The 24892-nt window shown below is 39.3% G+C and overlaps 1 long non-coding RNA gene across 1 annotated transcript; it reads left to right on the top strand.

The window, feature by feature from the left end:
• The first annotated feature begins 801 nt into the window (after positions 1-801).
• Positions 802-7124, top strand: LOC104104278 (uncharacterized). Its single transcript, XR_011415526.1, has 2 exons — positions 802-1378; positions 6665-7124. It is a non-coding gene; the product is annotated as an uncharacterized lncRNA (long non-coding RNA).
• Positions 7125-24892: the final 17768 nt, after the last annotated feature.

The raw sequence follows: 24892 nt of genomic DNA, 5'->3' as shown, positions 1-24892 counted from the left end.
TTCGCATTATATTTACTAACGATATTAAATTATAGTAAAAGTTTTTAGAGGGAATATAAATTCAAGTTATATTTTTCACTGGTCAAGTGTGGAAGTAACATTTAAAATAAGGCAACATCTATTATATCATAAAGGCCGCAAAAATGATCGTAATCCCTAATTTTCAATAGGTGCACAAAAAATTTAAGATTGTGTTCGGGTCAATTAGTTTTGTGGCTCTTTATAAACTTGTTTTTAGTTTTATGACCCTATCTCTCACGTAAGAGATCTGTCTTTTACACATAAGAGATCTAAAAATGTTATTTTCTTAATTTTAAAATTGTAAAGAGGCATGATGTATAAATAACACGTTCAATAATACTACTATAGTCAAGAAATGCAACAATCATGTAGCTTTTTCAAACGGTTTCGTTTGTTTCGAAGAGGTAGTCTAACCAATGGAACAATATTTGGTAATTTCTCCATATCTCATTGATTAATCTTACATTGTGAATAATATTCTACTCCTATTTGCTATATAATTCTTAGTAGTAATTATTTACATAATTAGCCAAATAGAAGCAACAATTATCAATTTTCATAATTTTATAATTTTTTCATTAACTTTCATTTTATAAATCAAATAAAATTTTAAAATAATATTATGTGATCTTTTAAAAAATTAATTTTCTTGCGTCGAGGTTCACGCGCAACGCACGTATCCGGAGACTAGTTGATTAATAAACACATAATGGATGTGAAAATTTATTATTAACTTCAAACAATTATAAGAGTATTGTTGCACCCCCAAAAACAAACATCACGAGTCGCGTGTAGGTGGGATTGATCACGATCCATACAGTCAACTAATTTGAAGAAAAAGATAAAAAAAATATACCTCAGAATAACAAAATATTTAATTACCACGTAATTAAACTCCAAAGCCTTAAGGTCCATATTTTTAACCCCCCCCCCCCCCCCCCCCGCCCGTAGTTCTCTCCCTTCCGTTTCTGTGTGTCATCGCCGGCCTCCCGACATGGTAGAGATCGAAGAAGCATCCACCGACGCCGATGAGGTGACTCCACTGTTAAGCAACCCGAAACCCGATCCGAACCATTCAACTCGGACTAAGTCGGTTCGGACCGAGGTTCCGGAGGTCAAGGTCCACCTGTATCGGCAAGGCAAGGGTCCTATCGACGAATTCACGATGCCCTTAGGTGGATGGGACCAGGATCAGCTGGAGGTTCGTGAAATTCTCGACAAATACGGGTTCAAATCGGTCTATGCATTCAAACCGGATACGGGTCGGGGCGTTCCCATCAGATTCAACCCCCGTAACGGCCGATCTATTCTTACCTATAGAGATGGATCCGAAATCCATATTGATGGAGAGCCTAAGGTACAATTTTTTCACACGATTTGCTATTAAGCAAATTAGCATGTTATGTGTTGCATTATCTTTTACTTCTCGTGATGTTAGTGTCAGAAGTGATGAGATTCAGATAAATTTCTTATTAACTAACGTAAGTTGTTTGGTTTGTGGGATAGTTATGTAAGGATTATAATGCATGAATTGTTATCCAAGGGTGGTCTAGTGCTCAATGTAGTGCGTTGAGAACATGAGGTCGCAGGTTCAAAATACTACTCCGTTTCAAAAAAGAATGACACTATTTTCTTATTAGTTTGTTTCAAAAAAATTGGCGTCTTTCAATAATTCCTTAATAAGAAGCATTTATAATCACATAAATGCTATTACAGGTTTCATACCATAAGTTTCAAAAGTTTTACGGCTACAAAAATGTTATGACTTATTTAAGACCACATATCTTAAAAGTCTCCCCTTCTTTATTAAAGTTTGTGTTAAGTCAAACTAAGACAATCTTTTTGGAACGGTAGGAGTAGTATTTTGAACCTGATGGACATAGTTACCCTGATAGCTGGGGGAGATTACGGGTACCTCGTGTAATTAGTCGAGGTGCGCCCAAGCTGGCCTCAACACCATAATTATATAAAAAAAAATGCATGAATTTTTGTGTTGTTACGTAGTGAATAATGATAAGGGAAAAAGGCCAAATATACCCCTCTACTTTCATATATTGTCTATATTTAACTTCCGTTATACTATCGGGCCAAATTTACCCCTACCGTTATACTATCGGGCCAAATTTACCCCTACCGTTATACTATCTGGCCAAATTTACCCCTACAATCAGCAAACTTTCAAAAATACCCATTGATTTGTTAAGTAATTCAAAATCTCCCAAATTTCTTTTATTTAAATCACTTGTTGTTCTTTTTGGTCCACTATTTTTGAAATAATTGGCATTTAAATTAGAGAGAAAAAAACAAGGAAAAAAATATTAAATAATATAACCGAATAAACAAAGTATAGTAAATTGAAAAATCTAAATTAGATAGCTTTTCTAAATTCTAAAAGTATTTATAACATCCCAATTTTAATGAATTCGTTGCACCAAATTTATGGAGACTTTGCAAGTATTAGTGATTGAAGTTGAAGTTACTCGGAGACTTTATATTGTCTAATTCAACTTTGCTTTAATTAAATGTGTACACATTGTGTACTATTAAGTTAGTCGATCGAATTCTATACTTACCAGGCAATGGCAAAATATATTTGAATATACATGTATGTACATGATGATCAATTGCATATAATACACAATAAATAGACCCACTAAATTCTACGGTGTGTATATGATTGAAAAATAAATAAAATTCTAAACCAATTTTATTTATTACAAGAGAAATGGGTGCATTGGTAACATTCATATCGATAGTAATTCTTGAAAATAATGGAGCTAGAAGAACAACAAGTGATTTAAATAAAAAGAATTTGGGAGATTTTGGATTACTTAACAGATCAAGGGGTATTTTTAAAAGTTTGCTGATTGTAGGGGTAAATTTGGGCCGATAGTATAACGGTAGGGGTAAATTTGGCCTGATAGTATAATGGAGGTTAAATATAGACAATATATGAAAGTAGAGGGGTATATTTGGCCCTTTTCCCTAATAATAATAAAAATAATACAGGGATTGTTATGTGATTATTAATAATATATGGATTGTTAGGTAGGACTCATAGGAGTTGGCTACTTTAAGTGCATTTTAGTTTTAAGATACTCTTGTTGAGGTACTTGTTAATACACCTATTATTTCCTCCCATTTTGTCGCACATAAAATGATAGATATATTTTGCATAAATTCTTTAGTTATTAGCAATGCGGTTTAATACTGCAAACCAAAACTTGCATTAGTTATTCAGTGGTTTATACCAAAAATCAATCTTTGTATTAGCTTTCTAGAGATGGAATTAGTATTGCTGCATTTGATGCTGCAAATCAAACGTTATATTAGTAACACAGAGTTCCGTTGGAAACTATTTTAGCTTGTGTACATACCAAACAAGCCCTAAATGCATAGTGTTTGGTTGTCTTAGAAGATTTTTGAATGAAATTTAGGAAAACTTGTCTCTTTGGAGACATCGGGTAAAGTTGGTAATATTGGAATGATACAGAGAAGACTGATAAATTTTGGAAAACATAAAATAGTTCTTTTAGGCATAGTGGCATTTGGAGAAATTGTATCATCATCTTTGGTGATTAAGTTTGGATGAAAGTATATTGCTTGGTATATGATAGATCGTAAATCTTCCAGAGGATGTGACGTGTACTCTTTATTTTATTTTTTCCAATTGGTAATATTTGGAAAAGTTATAGGTTGAGGATTAATGGTATGATGCTACTTCTAATGAAGTTTCATTAACTCTATTACAACCAGATGAATCTGGAGCTTATTTTAGAAGGAAGTGTTGAGATAGAGCTCTATCCACCTTATGGAGCAGAATGGTTTTGCTTCTTTTTCTTTTTTTGGTAAGGGAACTAGGTTCTCAGGGAAAACAAATTACGAGTTCTTGATAGTGTTTTAATAGGCAACTTGCAAGGAGCCCTCAAGAATGTGGGGTGAGTGTTCCTTGGGAAATGTCACAAGGTAAATTCAGGCTTCATTGCTCGAGGTTGACAAAGCGTCTCTGACTTGTATGCCTTCTGACGTGAGGCTTTGATATGTCTTGGAGGTCTCTTTCCTTCTAATGGATAAAGTTGATGTTTGGAGGGGAAATTAGCCGCTAAAGGAAATGGATATCCTCTGTAGGTTTACCAAGTAAAAAAGAAATGGTGCTAACAATGCAAAATTTCCATTTTTGTGAGTTGCATGCCTTCTAACATAAGGCTTTGATGTGTCTTGGAGGTGTCTTTCCTTTTCAATTGAAGAATAGGATGTTTAGAGTGGCATTAACCATCTAGAAGTAATGGAATATACTTTTACCAAGTAAGAAAATATGGAACAACACTAGTGGAGATTTCTTCAAATCTAGTGGAGGCAAAAAAAAAAAAAAAAAATAGGAGATTTCTTCTCATCTGTCTAAGTCTTGGTGGGCAAAATTGTTCGGTTCATGTGCTGGGGAGGTAGCAGGTATCCGATGAAATAGTCGAGGTGCGCGCAATCTGGAGTAAGAAAATATGGAACAAACAATGTTAAATTTCCTCCATTCTGCACTATCTTTGTACTGCATTATTAACAATATTATTTATAGAAAAAAAGCAAAATTTCTAATTCTTTGAGTTGTATGCCTTCTAGTGTGACGCTTTTGTAATGTCACGCTCATGTTTTTCCTTTTTAATGGAAAAGAAATGTTTACTACTCGCGTGTGTTTTTCATTTTCAATGGAAAAACAATTGCTTAAATGGGGCTAGGTGAAATGCATATTCTCTATGACTCTATGAGTAGCAAACAAAAAAATGTGGAGCAATCAAATTAAGAATCCCATACTTCCTGATTTATGTTCATATGCGGTCTACTTTGTATTTCTTCAAAAAAAAAAACTTCAACAGTTATTTACTAGTAATAAGTGGTTTGAGTGGAGAAGGTTTTATTTTTAAGGTGCCATCTAGTTCTTTTTCTTTTATAAAGAGCTTTTCCTCAGGCAATTTCCATTTTTTTGCTAGAGAGCTTTTTGTGATCAGAGCCTTCAGAATAAATTATTTTTACATCAGAAATCAGTACTGAAACTGAGGATATCTGGAAAGGAAGCAGAAACTGCCTAGTTGATGAAGGTTTATGTGCTCTAGTTTTGCAGTTTGGCATTTCAATCTCGAAAATTGAAATGCCAAAATAGCCGTGCTCTTTGTGTCAACTTGATCTATCTATAAGCGTGAGTATAAACATGATCTGTAGTCACCCATTTATATCTTGAATCGTTTGCAAGAGGTTTTCTTGAACTGCATGAACTTTTGACATTGTTGGACACTTTCCAGAAACTGTTGAAAGGATATCTAAATTTGATATTACTGCTAATTTTCCTGAGCGCTTACATTGAAAACAAAAATTGGCAAACGGGAAGACTTTACTTGAGATAAATAAGTTCTTCCATAAATCGGTTATCAGGAAAAAAAAACTCTGTATCAACATGCATGTTAACATAAATAAGGCCCACATTGGCAGGCCCTAACAATGAGAGATCATGAAAGGAAATTGAAGGGAACTGCTCTCCACTCTCCATAATGAACTGAGAATATATCATCCCTTTTATAACGGCAAAGGGCCAAATATACCCTTGTACTTTCGGAAAAGGTTTAAATATACCCTTCATTATACCCTGTTGTTATACTTTGAGTTTAAATATACCCTTCATTTAAACGGAGGGACACGTGTCATCGTCCTATCTCCTAATTAATTAAAAAGACTCATACCCATACCCGAAAAGCAAGTTTCAAAAACTTCTTCATCAATGGCCACGTCTTCTGTAGACTGTCAAGTAGGCTATTACTTATTTTGTACTTCTTCTAATGACATTTGTTGAGTGCACTATTTACTTCAAACTTATAATAAATAAGCTTTTTATGGGCTTCCTTCTTTTTATTTCAGCTAATTAAAGCTAAATCCTTGATTTGATTCTTGATTCTACTCTATCTTGAGAAATCCAAATAAGATGAGAAGAGGACATTTGGACTTCTTTTTAACATTCCTACTAAGGGAAGTATAAAGTTGGATGGATGGAGATAAACCAGTAGGAAGGGAATGAACATTATATTATTGACAAACATCTTTCTCCATTCATGTTTTTTTATGCTTTTCATCAACCAGAGAGGAAGTTCCGTTGATATTTGCATCTTTGTAGGGAATCTATGTTTTAGTGTCCTTATCAACAAAAAAAAAAATCTATGTTTTAGTGTAGTAGCAGCCATTGATGAAGAAGCTTTTGAAGCTTTCTTTTCGGGTATGGGTAATGGGTATGGGTATGGGTATGAGTCTTTTTAATTAATTAGGATATATTTAAAATTATCCAACAGGACGATGACACGTGTCCCTCCGTTTAAATGAGGGGTATATTTGAACTTAAAGTATAACAAGGGGTATATTTAAACTTTTTCCGAAAAGTACTAGGGTATATTTGGCCATTTTCCGCTTTTATAATCAAGATACATTTCTTAGACCAAGAAAGCTCAACTAGATGTGAAAATGTCATAAAATGAGTTTACCAAGGCGCTCTTGACACTTCAATGAGCATATCTACTTGCAAGTATTAGCTTATTTCACATGGTTCTCCACAAAATAGATTGTTATATGCATAGATGTGATTTTAATAGTTTGTCTTCTTTGATTATAGGACTCCTTGATCAAACCTATTACCAGGATATTGGTCGGTGTTGCAGTGATCACCATATTGATAGTATTGGTGATGAAAGAGACTCCACAATGGGCAGAAAAGTTGAACTTCACTGGTGGTAATATCCCGCCATGGGTCCTGGCCGCTGTGGTCATCTTGTTCACACGTCTGAGGAAGAGGACTAAGAATTTCTTTGAAAGACGCCTGTGATGAACTTGGTGCTAACCACAGGCAACTGAATTTTCTCAAAAATTTGCATGCTTTGTTTGTCTTTCTCATTATAGTTTGTGGATTTGCATTTTATAAGCTAATCTAATCTTATAATCTAGTCATGTACACATGCCATTCCTTTCTTTTTCTTGTTGGAGAATTTTTGTTATCACCCCGAATGTTCTCGCAGTGACTGGATTCTCAGATTGCTTTTGTGACAATACTATACTATCAGCTCGTTTCTCTTGCACCATGAGAGGCGCTATGCATGAAAGTAACACCTCGTCTCGAGCTTGGGAAGATTTTTTATCTGATAAAAGTACACATTTTTTCAAACTTGGAAACAATACTGCGTCTGATAGAAGTAAGACGGCAACATTCAATTTGGTTCAAACTCAGGGAATAATACTTAACTATTTCCTAGTTTCTGTAGTTGTTTCATTGAAAGTCTAATGTGGGACTGCTGAAGGCAATTTATGCACAGAGAATGTTAAAACTGCAAAATCCATACCATTACTCCTGTCAAAGGGGTTCCCCTCAATCTTCTAATTTTTGCATTTTTAGGAGAAAAAGAAACTTGTGTTCATTTCCAGGGCGTTTAAAACTAGTTCATCAAGGAGAGGCTAAGTGCCTGAATCATTCAGATCCTATGTAAAATCTTGACGACAACAACCCAGTATAAACTCACAAGTGGGGTTTGGAGAGGGTATGATGTATGCAGCCTTACCCCTACCGTGGGGAGGGTATGATGTATGCAGTCTTACCCCTACTCTGGCAGGGCAGAGAGACTGTTTCCGATAAAACTTGACGACAGTGAAGCAAATATATGAAAGAATAATTTGTTCTTTGGTTCCTACCTTTTGAGAATACATATGAAACACACAACAAATTTCAGCAGGGACAGAAACATTAGGTCCATCTGTCCAAGTCTTGTTTGGTTACGTGTTGACGTGAACCAATTTGACTAAAACTTCAGTAATCATCCCGACAGTGAGGGCGCATAGCCTAAAAGGTCTAAGTATACTCCAGTCAATACTTAAAATTTTAAAACAAACTAATTTACGTTGAGAAGCGTACACTAAATATAAACTCTAAATATGATGATTTGGATAAAAGTTGTCCTAACGTAGCTTTTTCTAAATTTTGAAAAGTACTGTCTGAGCTGTACAAATATGAACATGATTTGAATTGACAAATATTTTAAAAATTAACTTTAACTTCCACCATAATTCTAATATCTAACCTTCCATATTTTATTTCAAGACGGGGCTGAGAGAGACCGTAAACTCTAACAGTATTATTGCCTATTTGGCCAAGTTTCTCCAATCCTAGAAGCATTTTTTTTTCAAAACAAATGCTATTTTTTTTCAAAATTGAAGTGTTTGGCCAAGCTTTTGGAGGAAAAAAAAAAGGGCTTTTGAGGAGAAGCAAAAAAAAATGTAGCTTTCTCTCCAAAAGTACTTTTTTGAAAAGTATTTTTGAGAAAAATACACTTAGCGGTAGTTTTTAAAAGTTTGGCCAAACACTAATTGCTGCTAAGAAGTGCTTTTCAAATTAATTAGCCAAACACAAACTGTTTCTAACCAAAATAACTTTTGAGAAAAAGTACTTCTCAAAATAAGCTGATTTTTGCGGTTTGGCCAAACAGACTATTAGTTTAGTATGAAGTTAACTATATTAATTCGTGACTTGAAGTTGGCATGTTTTGGTCATATATGTTCAAACCCATTTAACATAGCAGGATACATACAATTATACAAATAGCAGTGAACTTTTACAAGTAATGTCTTGTTTCCTTGAACCTTCCGCTTTCACTCTCAAAGAACAAACTGGATAGGGATTAGCTTCTAAAAGTCTTTTTCCATTGGGAGAGAGAAAAAGAATCGCAATTCAAAATCCATTGGCTGAACTAATACGGATAATTCGTGCTGGTAGGCATACTAAGGAGGCACGTAAATCACTTTCTACTAAGAAATTTTTTATTCTCACGACTTAAACTCGAAATATCTTGGTGAAATGTGGAGAGAAACCGGTAATCCCAACACAATCTTTGGTGATACTTACATTTAGTAACTGATATTACCGCAATTTCATGGAATATGGTTCATTATTTGGGAAAACTACAAGGATCTGTCTCTTAATTTCTTAGTCTACGATGGCTCCAAACCATCTCATACGTCACAATCTTCAATCCTGGGAGATTGAGTTGGAAGTTATTTCCATTTAGCTTGTCAATATTAAGACCAAATAATAGTTTAATAATAACGAGGTCATTGGTCTAAGTTTTGTAACATTTTGGTCATGTCACACTCCTTTTTAGAAAATGAGGTCGCCTTCTTATAAAACTAGTTCCTTGAACCTTCTTATTGGGATTTGTTTTACCTTTTTGAGAATTGACTATATTGAAGAAAAACGTTGACTTATTTTTTTTTAAAGTCCTCAAAAACCATATGTTACTTTTTCTTCTCTCTTTTTGTATCTTTCTTGTATTTTCATGAGATATATTATACGATATTATTAATTTTTTAGTTGAAATATGGACTATATTTGTTTAGTTTGATCGGAAAGTAGATTGTTGGTTTATGTTTACTCGAAAAATCGGATATAGTTGAATTTATAAGTAGTTCTAAGGATATGTGATATATCCTGACATAAATCGTACGTATAAGTGGAAATGTTTGGATTCTTGGCTATAGAAATGAGATATAAATTATTGAACTAGAAGAATGTGTATGTTGAGTAAAAAAGCTTAAGAGATTTACTCTTCAACAAATAGAAGTAGTCTTGTCTTACAATGTGTCCGCCTGTGTTTACAAGGATTCCCGCCTTTATAGTAGAGGGATCCTACTATTATTTACAATAAGAAATATATATAGTGGAGAACTCATGATGAATTGTCCCTTCCTCGATTCCTGCCAAGATTCTCTCCCCTAGTGCGGTTGCAACGGCTCCTGTCTGCGAGCTCGATACCGGCTCGAGCTCGATACTCACTCGAGCTCGATACTGGCTCGAGCTCGGTATTGGGTCGAGCCCTCGGCCTTGAGTTCGAGTTCGACATTCGGGGTGAGTGTCAATCGGCCTGTGCATTTCCGACAAGCTTTTCTTTGCCTTGCGGTTCGATTTGGTCATGGGCTTGACAATGATACCGAGCCGATTCCTCGATCGGTCTCGGAGCTCAAGGCTTGTATGCACTATCCTCGAAACTCATCTCGAGCTCTCACTTCGATCGCTTACCATTCGAACTCGATCAAACGTATGAAGGCCGAAATCTATTTCGACCGTATACAGATAGTCCCCTCGTTTCTCAGGAAGAATGTGGTGAGAAGCGATATGATTTTCGACGGCTCGATCAGATTATAAGATGACGTTCTCACTGGGCTCGATCGTGACGTATGTGATAGCTGTCCTGTCGATTTAGACTTTAAGGTATTTAATGCACGTCAGACGGTGGTCGGTCACCGTTGATACTGAACCGCCACGGCATAAACCTTTAAATAGCCCTTCCATTTATCATTTACTACTTTTATATCTTCAATCTCCCAAATTTTCTTACTTTTTTTGCCTCTATTTCGCCGCTTGTAGAGCCACCTTCATCAGCGTTTGGCACCATCAACCTTTCATCTTCCTTCACTTTTCTTTCTCTTACATAAATGGCAAAAACTTCGAAAACTGTATCTTTGAAGGAGAAAGCTTCTTCTTTACGGCCGTCCGGCGATAAGGCGCTGGTGGAGCCACCTTCCCATGAATATGTTCCTGGCCCGTATACTCTGAAAATCAATTTTAAGGTTGAGAATCCTTCGTTTGTTCCGGGTCGATGCGAGCATGTGTCGATGTACATGTGCTCGATAACTGAGGGTCATCTTGAGGCTATGAGGAAAGACTGCAACTGGGGTTCCGAGGTTGTGTTACTAATTCCCTCCCCTGAAGAGAGCGTCATCACTCATGTGGAGGGGTTTTTGAGTGTTTATACTTACCCCTTCACGTTGGGTCCTGTTGACCCAGTGATCATTGATTTTTGCAAGAGATATCAGGTCACCCTCGGTCAAATTCATCCTTTTCTATGACGTATAGTAACCCTACTTCGCTTCTTCTCCAACAAGGCCGGAGGGATGGATTTTCCCTGAATCACCTCATACGATTGTATCGGCCTCAAATCTTTCGAGGACTAATCAAGCTTCATCGTCGGGCATCGAAGGCTTTGATGTTGAGCATCGATGAAGACAAGGATCGGGGTTGAATGGGCCGTTATATCCGGGTGAGGACCCGTGACCTCATTCCGGAAGAGAAGATGTCGTTCCCCGAGGAATGGAATTTCGCACGTAAGTGGTTTTCATAAGTCGTTGCTTTTTGTATCTTTCTCCGATTTTATCTGATGTCTTTCTCCGATATATAACTGCCCCTTGAATGCCACAAGCGGTACCCGACCTTGAGGATTGGGTTCGAAAGTTAGCCTCGACTTCCTCTTATGCCGAACGCGCTTGGCGTCATTTGGCAAAAGGTAGATGGGAGGCCAAGAATCACGGTAAGGGTCACTTCTCGTGTTCTTCAAAATGTTTTTTATGCTCCATTCGTTACCGATTTCCTTTCATACAGGTGTAACCAAAGATACCGTTTTGAGGCCTTCGAGTGGTGAGGAATGAACCAAGTCCCCGGTCCCGGAACCAGGGAAAAATAAGAAGCGAAAATCTGTCTCTCGGTCAGAGGACCCCAAGCCCAAAACTCGAAGGGTGAGGAGGAAGGCAATTGCTCTTTCGATGGACTCGGTCCAACGACTGAGAGAAGAAGAAGAAGAAATGATGCCTCGGCTTTTGTGATCCGATCTGCGAAAGCTATCGAGGTCACCAGACCTTCTGAGCCGATGGAGGCTATACCGGTCGGGGTCAGTTCTGGTACCCCGAGTCTCGATCAGAGCGTCCCGAGCGATTTGCTTGGGACTATGACAGTGGGTCATTTGCCTTCTCTTCCAACCTTTTCTGAGGAGGCGTTAAAGGAAGCTCGAGAATTGAAGACCCCCGATATGGGCGGAGGCTCTAATATGAGGGACCCTTTTCGGGATTGCTTTACTGGAGTCGATGATGCCTCCGACATTGGTGACGCTTCCCTTCTCCTAGAAGAGGCCCAACGTTTTATTTCTCGGGTAATGATTTTACTTTGCTTGGTTTCTTCGTTCCTTTCTAAACTTGACTTGTGTTTTTTCCCTATTGTGCAGGCCATTAGCAGGTTTCGAGTTGACCTCAGTCTGTGTGAGGTCGAGCTTCAGAAGGTCTCGGGGGAGAGAGATGCTCTTTGACTTCTTTGCAGCCAAAAGGACGAGGCTATATAGGACCTCCAAGCAGATTTGGCTAAGGCTCGTGAAGAAGAGGCCGAGCTAGATAAGCAGGTGAGCCTCGTTCTGTTAGAGTATGGGTTTGACCCAACTGTGGACGCTAACCCTTCGTTATCTCAGTTGCAGCAAAAGGTGGAAAAGATCGGGTTGCTTCGGGAAGAAGTCGATCAAATCAAGGCCGAATGTAACCAGTGGAAGGAGACTATCGACCGCCTGGCTGAAGAAAAAGAAACTATCTTGGCCAAATTATTATCGGCCGATGTTCAGCTTCGAAGCATGAAGCAAAAGGGTTCGGCTCAGGCCAAGAGGATCGAGGACCTTGAAACACGGCTTGCTGAGGCCAAGGCGAAGGTTGAGTCATCGAAAGTCATGGCGGAGAAGTCCATTGCCGTGTATTGGGCTGATGCCGAGGCTGCTCAAATAGAGGCAAGAGAGGCAGCGGATACTGCCGACACTCGAGCACATTGGGTTGCTGAACTTGCTAAGTGTCGGTCTCGGAGGGAGACCCTCGAGGAAATACAGGCTCGAGGTTTCGACCTTGCTGAAGAGATAAAAAGGGCTAAAGAGCTCGAAGCTGAAGCTGAAGCCTTGGTTTCCGATGGCGATGATAAAGGTAGCAAGAGCGGGTCCGAAGGTGGGGGGAAGCCCGGTGGAGAAGAGACTGCTCTCGATGATAATCCAAAAGCTTAGCCCTTCTATGTTACATTCATTTATGTAAACCACCCTTGTATATCTATGCAAATATCCTTTTCTTTTTTTGTCTTGCTTCGTGAAGATTTCATTCATGCCTTGCAGATGTTTTTATGAGGATTTAGGTGACTTCATCGAATTTGTCCTTCGTAGCCTTTATGGCCGAGTGAGTATTCGCTCGAGCTCGAAATAAAAGTATCTCACAGGCTTAGTGGTCGAGTGAGTATTCGCTCGAGCTCGAAATAAAAGTAGCTCACGGGCTTAGTAGTCGAGTGAATGTTTGAACTCGAAGCAAGATAGACTTTAGGCTTTGATAATTAAGTGAGTGATTTCTCAAACTCGAAGTAAGATAACCCTTAGGTTTTAATAATTGAGTGAGTGATTATTTCGAACTCGGACTCAAAATATCTTAGCCCGTAGGCTTTTTATGACCGAGTGAGTGATTGCTCGAACTCGAAATAAGATAGCCCTTAGGCTTTAATTTGAGTGAGTGATTGTTTCGAACTCGAACTCAAAATATCTTAGCCCGCAGGCCTTTTATGACCGAGTGAGTGATTGCTCGAACTTGAAGTAAGATAGCCCTTAGGCTTTAATTTGAGTAAGTGATTGTTTCGAACTCGAACTCAGAATATCTTAGCCCGTAGGTTTTTTATGACCGAGTGAGTGATTGCTCGAACTCGAAGTAAGATAGCCCTTAGGCTTTAATTTGAGTGAGTGATTATTTCAAACTCGAACTCAAAATATCTTAGCTCGTAGGCCTTTTATGACCGAGTGAGTGATTGCTCGAACTCGAAGTAAGATAGCCCTTAGGCTTTAATTTGAGTGAGTGATTGTTTCGAACTCAAACTCAGAATATCTTAGCCCGTAGGCCTTTTATGACCGAGTGAGTGATTGCTCAAACTCGAAGTAAGATAGCCCTTAGGCTTTAATTTGATCGAGTGATTGTTTCAAACTCGAACTCAGAGTATCTTAGCCCGTAGGTTTTTTATGACCGAGTGAGCGATTGCTCGAACTCGAAGTAAGATAGCCCTTAGGTTTTAATTTGAGTGAGTGATTGTTTCGAACTCGAACTCAGAATATCTTAGCCCGTAGTCCTTTTATGACCGAGTGAGTGATTGCTCGAACTCGAAGTAAGATAGCCCTTAGGCTTTAATTTGAGTGAGTGATTGTTTCGAACTTGAACTCAGAATATCTTAGCCCGTAGACCTTTTATAACCGAGTGAGTGATTGCTCTAACTCGAAGTAAGATAGCCCTTAGGCTTTAATTTGATCGAGTGATTGTTTCGAACGCGAACTCAGAATATCTTAGCCCGTAGGTTTTTTTTATGGTAGTTGGCCTTTAAGCCTGTTTGAATCATGAAGCAGGAAAATCTTTTCAAAGCGTGAGATATCTGAAAAAGAAGTTCTCTTTTATAAGTCATTACATATGTGTTTGTATCTTGTGCCAGAGTCCGAGCGAAACTACGTGGGCATGGTTTGTTTTGACTATTTGGCCCTTACACTTTTCTCTATCGAGCCCCTGTTTGTCATGAATTTGATATGGAACAACTTTCTTGTGCCGGACTTTGATTTATTCGCTTGGTAGCCCCCAGTATTCGAGGTTGATTATGAAGGAGCCTCGGATACTATTGATTTGTCCCCGGGTAGCACATAGTTGTTGTCTCATTAAAAACCTCGTCGGAAAAACCCATTCGGGATAAAAGCCGAACTTGAGGGGAAAAGAGTACAACGCGTGCTTTGAAACCAAAGGCCTTGATGTTTTTCGTCGAATTACTGCAATGAGTTAGTGTCGAATGCACGTATATAGACGATAGAGGAGAAAATCATACCTTAACAGTAATATCGTTTGAGAAACGATATGTTCCAATTGTTTGGTAACGATTTTCCGTCCGTTGCTCCAAGTTTATAAGACCCTTTCCCGACTATATCGAGGATTTGATAGGGTCCTTCCTAATTTGGGCCGAGTTTCCCTTCATTAGGATCTCGAGTGTTAACGGTGACCTTCCTTAGGACCAAATCCCCGGCCTTGAAATGGCGGAGGTTCGTTCTTCTGTTGTAGTACCTTTTGATTCGTTGTTTTTGTGCAGCCATTCAAACCAGTGCCGCCTCTCGTTTTTCATCTAATAGTTCGAGGCTAGTATTCATTGCCTCGTAGTTCGATTCTTTTGATGTATGTCGGAACCTTGCGCTTGGTTCCCCAACTTCGACCGGAATTAGGGCTTCGAATCCATACACTAGGGAAAATGGGGTTGCTCTTGTACTGGATTTAGATGTTGTTCGATATGCCCAAAGGACTTCGGGAAAAATTTCTCTCCACTTTCCTTTAGCTTCGTTCAATCTTTTCTGTATGTTTTGGATGATAATCTTGTTCGTTTATTCGGCCTGTCCGTTCCCGCTAGGATGATATGGTGTAGACGGTATTCTTTTTATTTTATGGTCTTCGAGGAATTTTGTCACTCTGTCGCCGATAAACTGTCTACCATTGTCGCATGTTATTTCTGTTGGTATCCCAAATCGACACACGATATGGTCCCAGATGAAATCTATAACCTCTTTTTCTCTCACCTTTTCGAACGCATGTGCTTCAACCCATTTAGAGAAATAGTCAGTCATAAGCAGAATGAATTTAGTTTTGTCTGGGGCCGATGGTAGAGGGACGACGATATCCATTCCCCATTTCATGAATAGTCATGGAGAAATGACCGAATGGAGCTGCTCTCCGGGTTGGTGGATCATTGGTGCAAACCTTTGACATTTATCACATTTTCGAATGAACTCCTTAGTGTCCTTCTCCATGCTATCCCAGTAGTACCCTGCTCTGATGATTTTGCGAATTAATGGTTCGGCGCCGGAGTGATTTCCACAAGTGCCTTCATGAACCTCTCGTAAAACATAATCGGTGTCTCTTGGTCCCAAACATACTGCCAGTGGTCCGTCGAACGTCCTTTTGTATAATGTTCCATCTTCTACTAGCGTGAATCGAGCAGCCTTGGTTCGTAAGACCCTCGATTCTTTAAGGTTTGATGGGAGTTTTCTGTTCTTTAAATATTCAATATACTTATTCCTCCAATCCTAGGTTAAGCTCGTGGAATTTATTTTGGCATGTCCATCCTTGATTACAGATCTCGAGAGTTGAACGACAGTCCCCAAGTCGATCTTATCTTCCTCGACCGACGACCCCAAATTTGCGAGTGCGTCGGCCTCACAGTTTTGTTCTCGAGGCACATGTTGTAGGGTCCATTCTTTGAAATGGTGTAGAGTTACCTGTAATTTGTTCAAATACCTTTGCATCCTATCTTCTCGAACCTCAAAAGTTTTGTTTACTTGGTTCACCACTAGTAAAGAGTCACATTTGGCTTTAATGACTTATGCTCCCAGGCTTTTAGCTAGCTCGAGACCTGCAATCATGGCCTCGTACTCAGCCTCATTGTTAATTAATCTAGTGGTTTTGATGGATTGTCTAATAATGCCACCTGTGGGAGGTTTCAGTACGATGCCAAGTCCGGACCCCTTCACATTTGAAGCACCATCCGTGTAGAGGGTCCAAACCCCCGACGACGTACCCGATTTTAACAAGAGTTCCTTTTCAACTTCGGGTACTAGGGTTGGTGTGAAATCAGCCACGAAGTCCGCTAAAATTTGGGACTTGATGGTCGTACGGGGTTGATATTTGATATCGTACCCACTGAGTTCGACGGCCCATTTGGCTAATCGACACGATAGTTCGGGCTTGTGCAAAATATTGCGAAGTGGGTAAGTGATCAAAACGCATATTGGGTGACATTGAAAGTATGGTCTTAACTTTCTAGAGGAGCTTATTAGCGCAAGTGCTAATTTCTCTAAGTGAGGGTATCTAGCCTCTGCTTCCTCTATGGTCCGACTTACATAATAAACAAGAAATTGTGTACCTTGCTCTTCTCGAATTAGGACGCCACTTAGCGCGATTTTCGATACTGCCAAGTATAAGTACAACTTCTCATCTACCCTCGGGGTGTGAAGTAGTGGTGGGCTTGATAGGTACCGCTTCAATTGTTCTAGTGCCTGTTGGCATTCCGGGGTCCAGGCGAAATCGTTCTTTCTTTTGAGTAGGGAGAAGAATTTGTGGCTTCGATCTTATGACCTCGAAATGAATCGGCCTAAGGCAGCCATCCGCCCGACCAGCCTTTGCACTGCTTTCACACTATCCACGATGGTGATGTCTTCGATGGCCTTAATTTTGTTGTGGTTGATCTCGATTCCCCGATTCGATACCATGAAACCAAGGAACTTGCCCGATCCAACCCCGAAAGCACATTTATCGGGGTTGAGCTTCATGTTGTATTCCTTTAAGATCTTGAACGTTTCCTGCAAATGAGTCAAATGGTCCTCTGCGCGCAGGGACTTAACTAGCATGTCATCAATGTAAACTTCCATTGACTTACCTATTTGTTCTTCGAATATTTTATTCACTAGGCGCTGCTAAGTATCTCCTGCATTTTTTAGCCCGAATGACATTACTTATAGCAATAGGTTTCGTACTTGGTGATAAATAAAGTCTTTTCTTGGTCCTCCGGGTCCATTCGAATTTGATTGTACCCGGAGTAAGCATCGAGAAAAGTAGGGATCTCGTGGTCGGTTGTGGCATCGATTATGCGATCGATGCTAGATAGTGAAAAAGAATCTTTGGGGCATGCTTTTTTTAGATCATTATAATCTATGCACATTCTAAGTTTGTTCCCCTCTTTAGGGACTACAACTACGTTGGCTAACCACTCGGGATATTTTACCGCCCGAATTGATCCTATTTTGAGAAGTTTAGTTACCTCATCCTTTACAAATGCGTGTTTTACCTCGGACTGAGGTCTCTTTTTTTGCTTCACCGGTTTGAACCTAGGGTCCAAGCTCAGCTGGTGCGTCGTTATTGATGGTGGGATCCCTGCCATATCTAAATGGGACCAAGCAAAACAGTCTATATTATCAATAAGAAATCAAATGAGTTTTTCCCTGAGTTCGGGGCTCAATCCCGTTCCCAGGTATACCTTTTTTCGGGAAGATATTTGATTAATATAACCCGTTCCAGTTCTTCGATCGTAGATTTGGTGGCGTCGGAGTCGTCGAGGATGATGAAAGCTCGAGGTGTAAGAAACTCTTCCTCGTCATCCTCAATTTCCTGTTCCACCGGTTCGGTCGAGACTGGTGGTTGTGATTGCTATTTGGCTTCTCGTCTATCTTTAGTGCTCGATCTTTCTGAGACAGATAGCATCGGCATCGGTGTTACCTCATCGACCGCAAACATTTCCTTCACAGCATGTTGCTCCCCGCATACTGTTTTCACGCCGTCTGACGTAGGAAATTTCATTACTTGGTGGAGGGTCGAAGGCACCGCCTTCATATTGTGGATCCAAGGTCTTCCGAGTAGGGCATTATACCTCATATCCCCTTCGATTACGTGGAATTTGGTATTTTGGATGGTTCCAGCTACATTCACTGGTAGAGTAATCTCCCCTTTCATCGTTTCACTGGCCATATTGAAACCGTTCAAGACCCGAGATGCGGGCATGACTTGATTCTACAAACCGAGCTGCTCCACTACCCAAGATCGGATGATATTCGCAGAGCTACCTGGATCCACTAAAACACGCTTAACTTGAGCTTTATTTAGTATGATAGAAATTACCAGAGCGTCGTGAGGTTGAGAGATGCCCTCAGCTTCTTCAATTCCGAATGATAAAGTGCCCTCGGGTACATAACTTCGAGTTCGTTTTTCCCTTGTGGCCGGTATCTTGCCGTACTTGAGCACGGGCCCTTGCGGAGTATCGACTCCACCGATGATCATATGGATGATATGGAGAGGTTCCTCTTGTTTATCCTTTTTGTTGGCGTCCCTTTCTCTGAAGTGATTCCTGGCTCGGTTGCTGAGGAACTCTTGAAGGTGGCCCTCATTGAATAGGCGGGCTACCTCTTCTCTCAATTGTCTGCAATCCTCGGTCCTGTGTCCATGCGTGCCATGATACTTGTACATCAAGTTCGGGTTTCATTGGGAAGGGTCGGTTTGCATGGGTTTGGGCCACCTAGTATCTTTGATTCTTCCGATCGCCAATACAATGTCTGATGCGTCGACGCTGAAATTGTACTTAGATAGCCGAGGTGCCTCTATAGGATCGCCATATTTATCGAAGCCACTCTAGCTCATAAGCCCCCGAGAATTTTGTTCTCGATCACTCCTTCGATTATTCCGAGTGGAATTGTTCGCTGGGCCATTGTTCATTCTATCTGCGACGTACGGTTGATATCGGTCTTTGTTCGACCTTCGTTCTTTGTCGATATCCCTCTTGTTTTTAATAGCTTCCATGTTCTGGTGCACGGATCCGGAAGGAGCTCCCAACTGGTCGTCTTCGACCTTGATTTTTGACTGATATCGGTTGTGTACATCCGCTTAAGTCATTGCTGGATACTCGATCAAATTTTGCTTTACCCCACGTGATGCTATTGAACTTTGTTCGTTCAACCCTTGGGTGAAAGCTTGGATGGCCTAGTCGTCTGTGACTGGTGGCAATTCCATGCGTTCCATTTGAAATTGGGACACGAACTCCCTCAGCATTTCATTACCGCTTTGCTTTACTTTGAAGAGGTCTGATTTCCTTGTTGCAACCTTTATGGCATTAGCGTGTGCCTTTACAAACGAATCCGCTAACATGGCAAAAGAATCGATGGAATTTGGGGGCAAATTATGATACCAAATAATCGCTCCCTTCGAGAGGGTCTCTCCGAATTTCTTCAATAACACGGATTCGATCTCGTCGTCTTCCAAATTGTTACCCTTGATGGCACACGTGTAAGAGGTGACGTGTTCGTTGGGATCGGTCGTACCGTTATATATGGGAATTTCTGGCATACAGAAATTTTTTGGGGATTGATTTTGGGGCTGCACTCGAGGGAAAAGGCTTTTGGATGAATTTCTTCGAATCCAGCCCTTTTATCATTGGTGGGGCTCCCGGGATCTGATCGACCCTGGAATTATATGTTTCTACCTTTTTATCGTTGGCTTCGACTCATTTTGTGAGCTCCTCGAGCAATTTGGTAATTTCGGGAGTAATCCCCGATTCTTACTCGTTTGACTTCACTATGGATGGCTCTGTTCTATGGGTGATTTCCCGGAGCAGATCGGGCTCCAGCCTGCTTTGTACTTGAGTTTGGCTCTGCAACTGAGCTATCGCTATTTGCTAGGCTTGTAACATCTCGAAGATCATCCGTAAGATGACTCTGATCTCCTCCACGTTATGGGCATCTCGAGCTACGGATCGAGTACCACCCTGAATGCTCTTTTCTGGTTTGGAACGTTGGTTCGCCTCAAGAGCCACTTGTGAATTGACATCTAATGGTACTCCGACTCGGATTTTAGGTATTCCGACTCGAGCTTCAGTGACATCGTTTAGTGGCCTTCCGGCCCTGGGTATTAAGTTGTTGGTTTCATCCTGAATGCCGGTTTCGTGGTCGATAGGTAAAGCCATGAATCGAAGGTTTTCTATTGCTGATTTGGAGTTGTAAACTGGTGCGTATTGCGAATTTGTATCAAACAACCACTGTTATCCTTAGCCCCACGGTGGGCACCAAACTGTTTACCCAAAATATCGGATATAGTTGAATTTATAAGTAGTTCTAAGGATATATGATATAGCCTGACATAAATCGTACATAGAAGTGGAAATGTTTGGATTCTTGGCTATAGAAATGAGATATAAATTATTGAACTAGAAGAATGAGTATGTTGAGTAAAAAAGATTAAGAGATTTACTCTTCAACCAATAGAAGTAGTCTTGTCTTACAATGTGTCCGCCTGTGTTTACAAGGATTCCCGCCTTTATAGTAGAGGGATCCTACTATTATTTACAATAAAAAATATATATAGTGGAGAACTCATAATGAATTGTCCCTTCCTCGATTCCTGTCAAGATTCTTACCCCTAGTGCGGTTGCAACGGCTCCTGTCTACGAGCTCGATACCGGCTCGAGCTCGATACTGACTCGAGCTCGATACTGGCTCAAGCTCGATACTAGCTAGAGCTCGATACTAGCTCGAGCTCGGTATTGGGTCGATCCCTCGGCCTTGAGTTCGAGTTCGACGTTCGGGGTGAGTGTCAATCGGCCTGTGCATTTCCGACAAGCTTCTCTTTGCCTTGCAGTTCGATTTGGTCATGGGTTTGACAATGATACCAAGCCGATTCCCCGACCGGTCTCGAAGCTCGAGGCTTGTATGCACTATCCTCGGAACTCGTCTCGAGCTCTCACTTCGATCACTTACCATTCGAACTCAATCAAACGTACGAAGGCCAAAATCTATTTCGATCGTATATAGTTTAGTTAGTGAGCGTTTGGACATAAGAATTGTAAAATTTCGAAAAAAGGAAAAGAAAAAAAAATTCAAGTAAAAATGGTATTTGAAAATTAGAGTTGTGTTTGGACATGAATATAATTTTGGGTTGTTTTTGAATTTTATGTGTTATCTGAGTGAAAAATTTGAAAAATAGCCTTTTGGAGTTTTTTATTTTTTTGAAAAATACCAAAATTTATCTTCAAGTGAAAATTGAAAATTTTATAGCCAAACATTTATTTCGAAAAAAAGTGAAAAAATTTCAAAAAAAAGTAAAAGAAATTTCATGGCCAAACGGGCTCTTAAAGTCAATATTTGCGCTAAGTCGCGCTAATTGGTCTTTTTTGGCAAATAAGCAGCTTAGTTTACTTTATCATTAAAGACAATCAATGGTATTTGAGCGGGAAAACACAAGCACTACAAAAAGTCGCAAAATGTACCATGTAAAGATTATATATTTTTCAGATTTTAAGTATTATGAAAATACCAAAAAGAATAAAAAATCAATACAATACAAGTTGGGCTCGGCCGGACCAGTCTATCCCATTCTATTATTCTTCAAAATTATAAGGGAAATAGCACGGACTAGTCAGCTTTTATATTGGTAATTGAAAAATAACCAGCGTTTATAAAGTCATTGAAAATAGCCACTATTTTGTTGTAACACGGAAAGTTCCAGCATAATATACTGGAGATTAGTGCATATGTGTATGAACTTTTAGTATATTATTCTGGAACTCCAACACACGGAAAGTTCCTACATAATATACTGGAGATTTGAGCACTTGTGTATGAACTTTCAGCATATTATGCTGGAACTCCAGTATATTATGCTGGAATATTTTTCATCTTTTGAACAATGTTTTCGTTCAGATTTATCTTTACATGAAAAGTGACTAAATTTCGATTACTTTTGAAATTGTGACTATTTTTCAATTACCACTTATAAATCTGGCTATTTTTTAATTTCTATCGAGTCAGAGCCTCACATATCACAAGGAGTGGAGCCTGCTTTTCGAAATCATTTCCTCAAATTTTTATACAATTCATTTTTTTCCCCTCCTGATCAAATACAGTAACTCTTCTCTCATTGCGGTAATTTGGTTTTAATTACCCATCTCTATGGTGCAGATTTTGGACTTTGTCCATTATCCAGTGTAAATGGAAATGGACTAATTCTTCAATTGATTTTTGCCAAGTTTTATACAAAGTTATATTAAGAGCATAATAGAGACAATGGTGAAAGTATCAGCATCATGCCCGATTTTTATTAGATTTGATTGATACAAATAGAAGAGAACAAAAATTGCAGTTCGAGAACTGTCTGACTCATATATCATATATAATGCACAGAACTTATAACTATTCAACGATATCAATAGCCATATGCGTTCACATTCTGTAGCCAATGTCAATTAACGAGAATTGCATGGATGGTTCCTTATTGCGCAAAGCAATAAATATTTTTCCTTTTCAACGACGGCTATAAACCATCCCAAGCGAACACGGCAAGGCGGGACAGCTTATGTATTTTCCCTATTCAAAAAGTGTTTATTTACATGTTACACATTATACCAAGTCAAACAAATTAAATTAATCATAAGAGTCATAAATTAAAGTAAAATTAATGCATATATGACTAGATGATAAAAGTTTATACCTAAGATACGTGTCTTGTATTCATCTATTTGGTGCAAACCCTGAAAATGCTCGTAAGCTATCCCTCCTCTCCTCTTGGAAATACTTGGGAGTCATAAATTAAAGGGAGATTAGACGTCATTACTAAACAACGGTTAAGTGATAAAAAACTATATAAATGTCACGATCCGGATTTTTTTACCCTCGGAACCGTGATGACGCCTAACATTTCACTTGCTAGTCAAGCCAATGTTAGCTATATCTATTAACCATTTTTAACAATTCCAAATTAAATGACAACAATAAATGAATTGTCTGAAATAAGGTGATAAACTAATAAACGATAAAATCCAAATGCAATCCCAGAACTGGTGTCACGAATACATGAGCATCTAGAGTATTACAAATAATAGTCTGAATAAAATTATATTGTTTACCCTTAAAATTAGATAACAATTAAACTTATAATGAGGTTCTAAGGATACGCGATTTCACTTTATACCGATAGACAAATATGAAGATTAATAACAGAAATGAACTATAAAATAAAGCGAACCAGTATTGAAACGGAATTCAACCCTCGAGCTAGGGTGTCCTCGAACTGATTGATACCAAGATAATTAAAAATATAGCAAGCTGATGAACAAGAGAGTATAAGCTAAAGAGAGAGCGTTATATTGGCTTTTTTACGTGAGAACAATGTCCCTTACAAATGGTTAATACTCCCCTTTATATAGTAGAGGAGTTCTACTTATGGTATAACTCTAATTACAGGAGGAAATCCCATGATTAGCTAATTAACCGTTTCTGATTTGATTTGTTCCCAGATTTGTGCCACGATCCTCGACCAGTCACCGAGGTTTACACTGTAACCTCGACCAGTCACGGATATCTCGCCTTTCTGTTATTGTGCTATCTTCGATCTTGCTCGATGTCTGTCTTGTTTGGCTTCGATCGCTACTAGCCTCGATCTTGACAGGTACCTCCGTTTTGAACTTGGTACCTTATCCTCATGATATGGCCTATTCCGTTACGAGGCCATCCTTCGATGCAAACTCCTGGTCTCGGTCAAATACTAAAATCGGGTGGGCCCGGTTTTAACCATATACAGATAGTCCCCTCATTTTTTGGGCTGTAATGACAAGAAACGAATTGAGCCTTTGATTTTCTATCCCGGCCTATCATGATGTCATCCTTGTGACGTAAGCGATGGAAGTGACTAAAATATCCCGTCTGTACAGTTACCAAGGCATTAAATGCACGTCAGTCGATGGTCGGCCACCGCCAATATTGAACCGTCGTTGTGAAATTTATAAATAGCCCCTCTCTTACCATTTTAAACTTTTACTTTCAGATTTCTAATCTCCAAAGCTTTTTATATCTTCTAATTTCTTCATCTACAAATCTACGATTTTCACTACTTAAATTTCTCAAAACACTAAATCTTATCATCTCCATCTATTTTTAACTTCAAATCCATACAAAAATGGTACAAACATAAAAAAAATTGTTCCTCAAAAGGAAAACGCTTCTTCATTGCGGTCGGCCGGCGACAAGACACCGGCGGAGCCACGCCCCGAGGAGTGTGTTCCCGGAGGTGTTTCCTCACTTTCGATTTCTCAAAAATAAACTGTCCCTTTAGGCTCTTGAATTAGGCCGATACAGCCATAGCAAAAAGAATGGCTTTCTCCCCCTTTTCGGCTTGAAAAGTTTATTGTTTAATCATATAAATTCTGTTGTGCCTTAGCACGAAATAAAGGATTTGCTCGAGAGTTTGAGCGGTTCCGTACCCATTAGGATTTTCAAGGGTCGATATTATCGAGACCCTTTGTTTCATAATGCCTTAGCATAAAATAAAGAATTTGTTCGAGAGTTCGAATGACTTTGTACCCATTAGGGTTTTTCGAGGGTCGATATTATCGAAACCCTTAGAAATTTAGCCGAGGGTCGCCTTTTAACCGGTTTGTGAAAATGTTCGAAGGCCTGTTTAATAACAAAAATCGGACGTCTTTGAA

The sequence above is a fragment of the Nicotiana tomentosiformis genome, chromosome 4, assembly GCF_000390325.3.
Source record: "Nicotiana tomentosiformis chromosome 4, ASM39032v3, whole genome shotgun sequence".
Lineage (NCBI taxonomy): Eukaryota > Viridiplantae > Streptophyta > Magnoliopsida > Solanales > Solanaceae > Nicotiana > Nicotiana tomentosiformis.
This window is presented reverse-complemented; position numbering and strand designations above follow the sequence as displayed.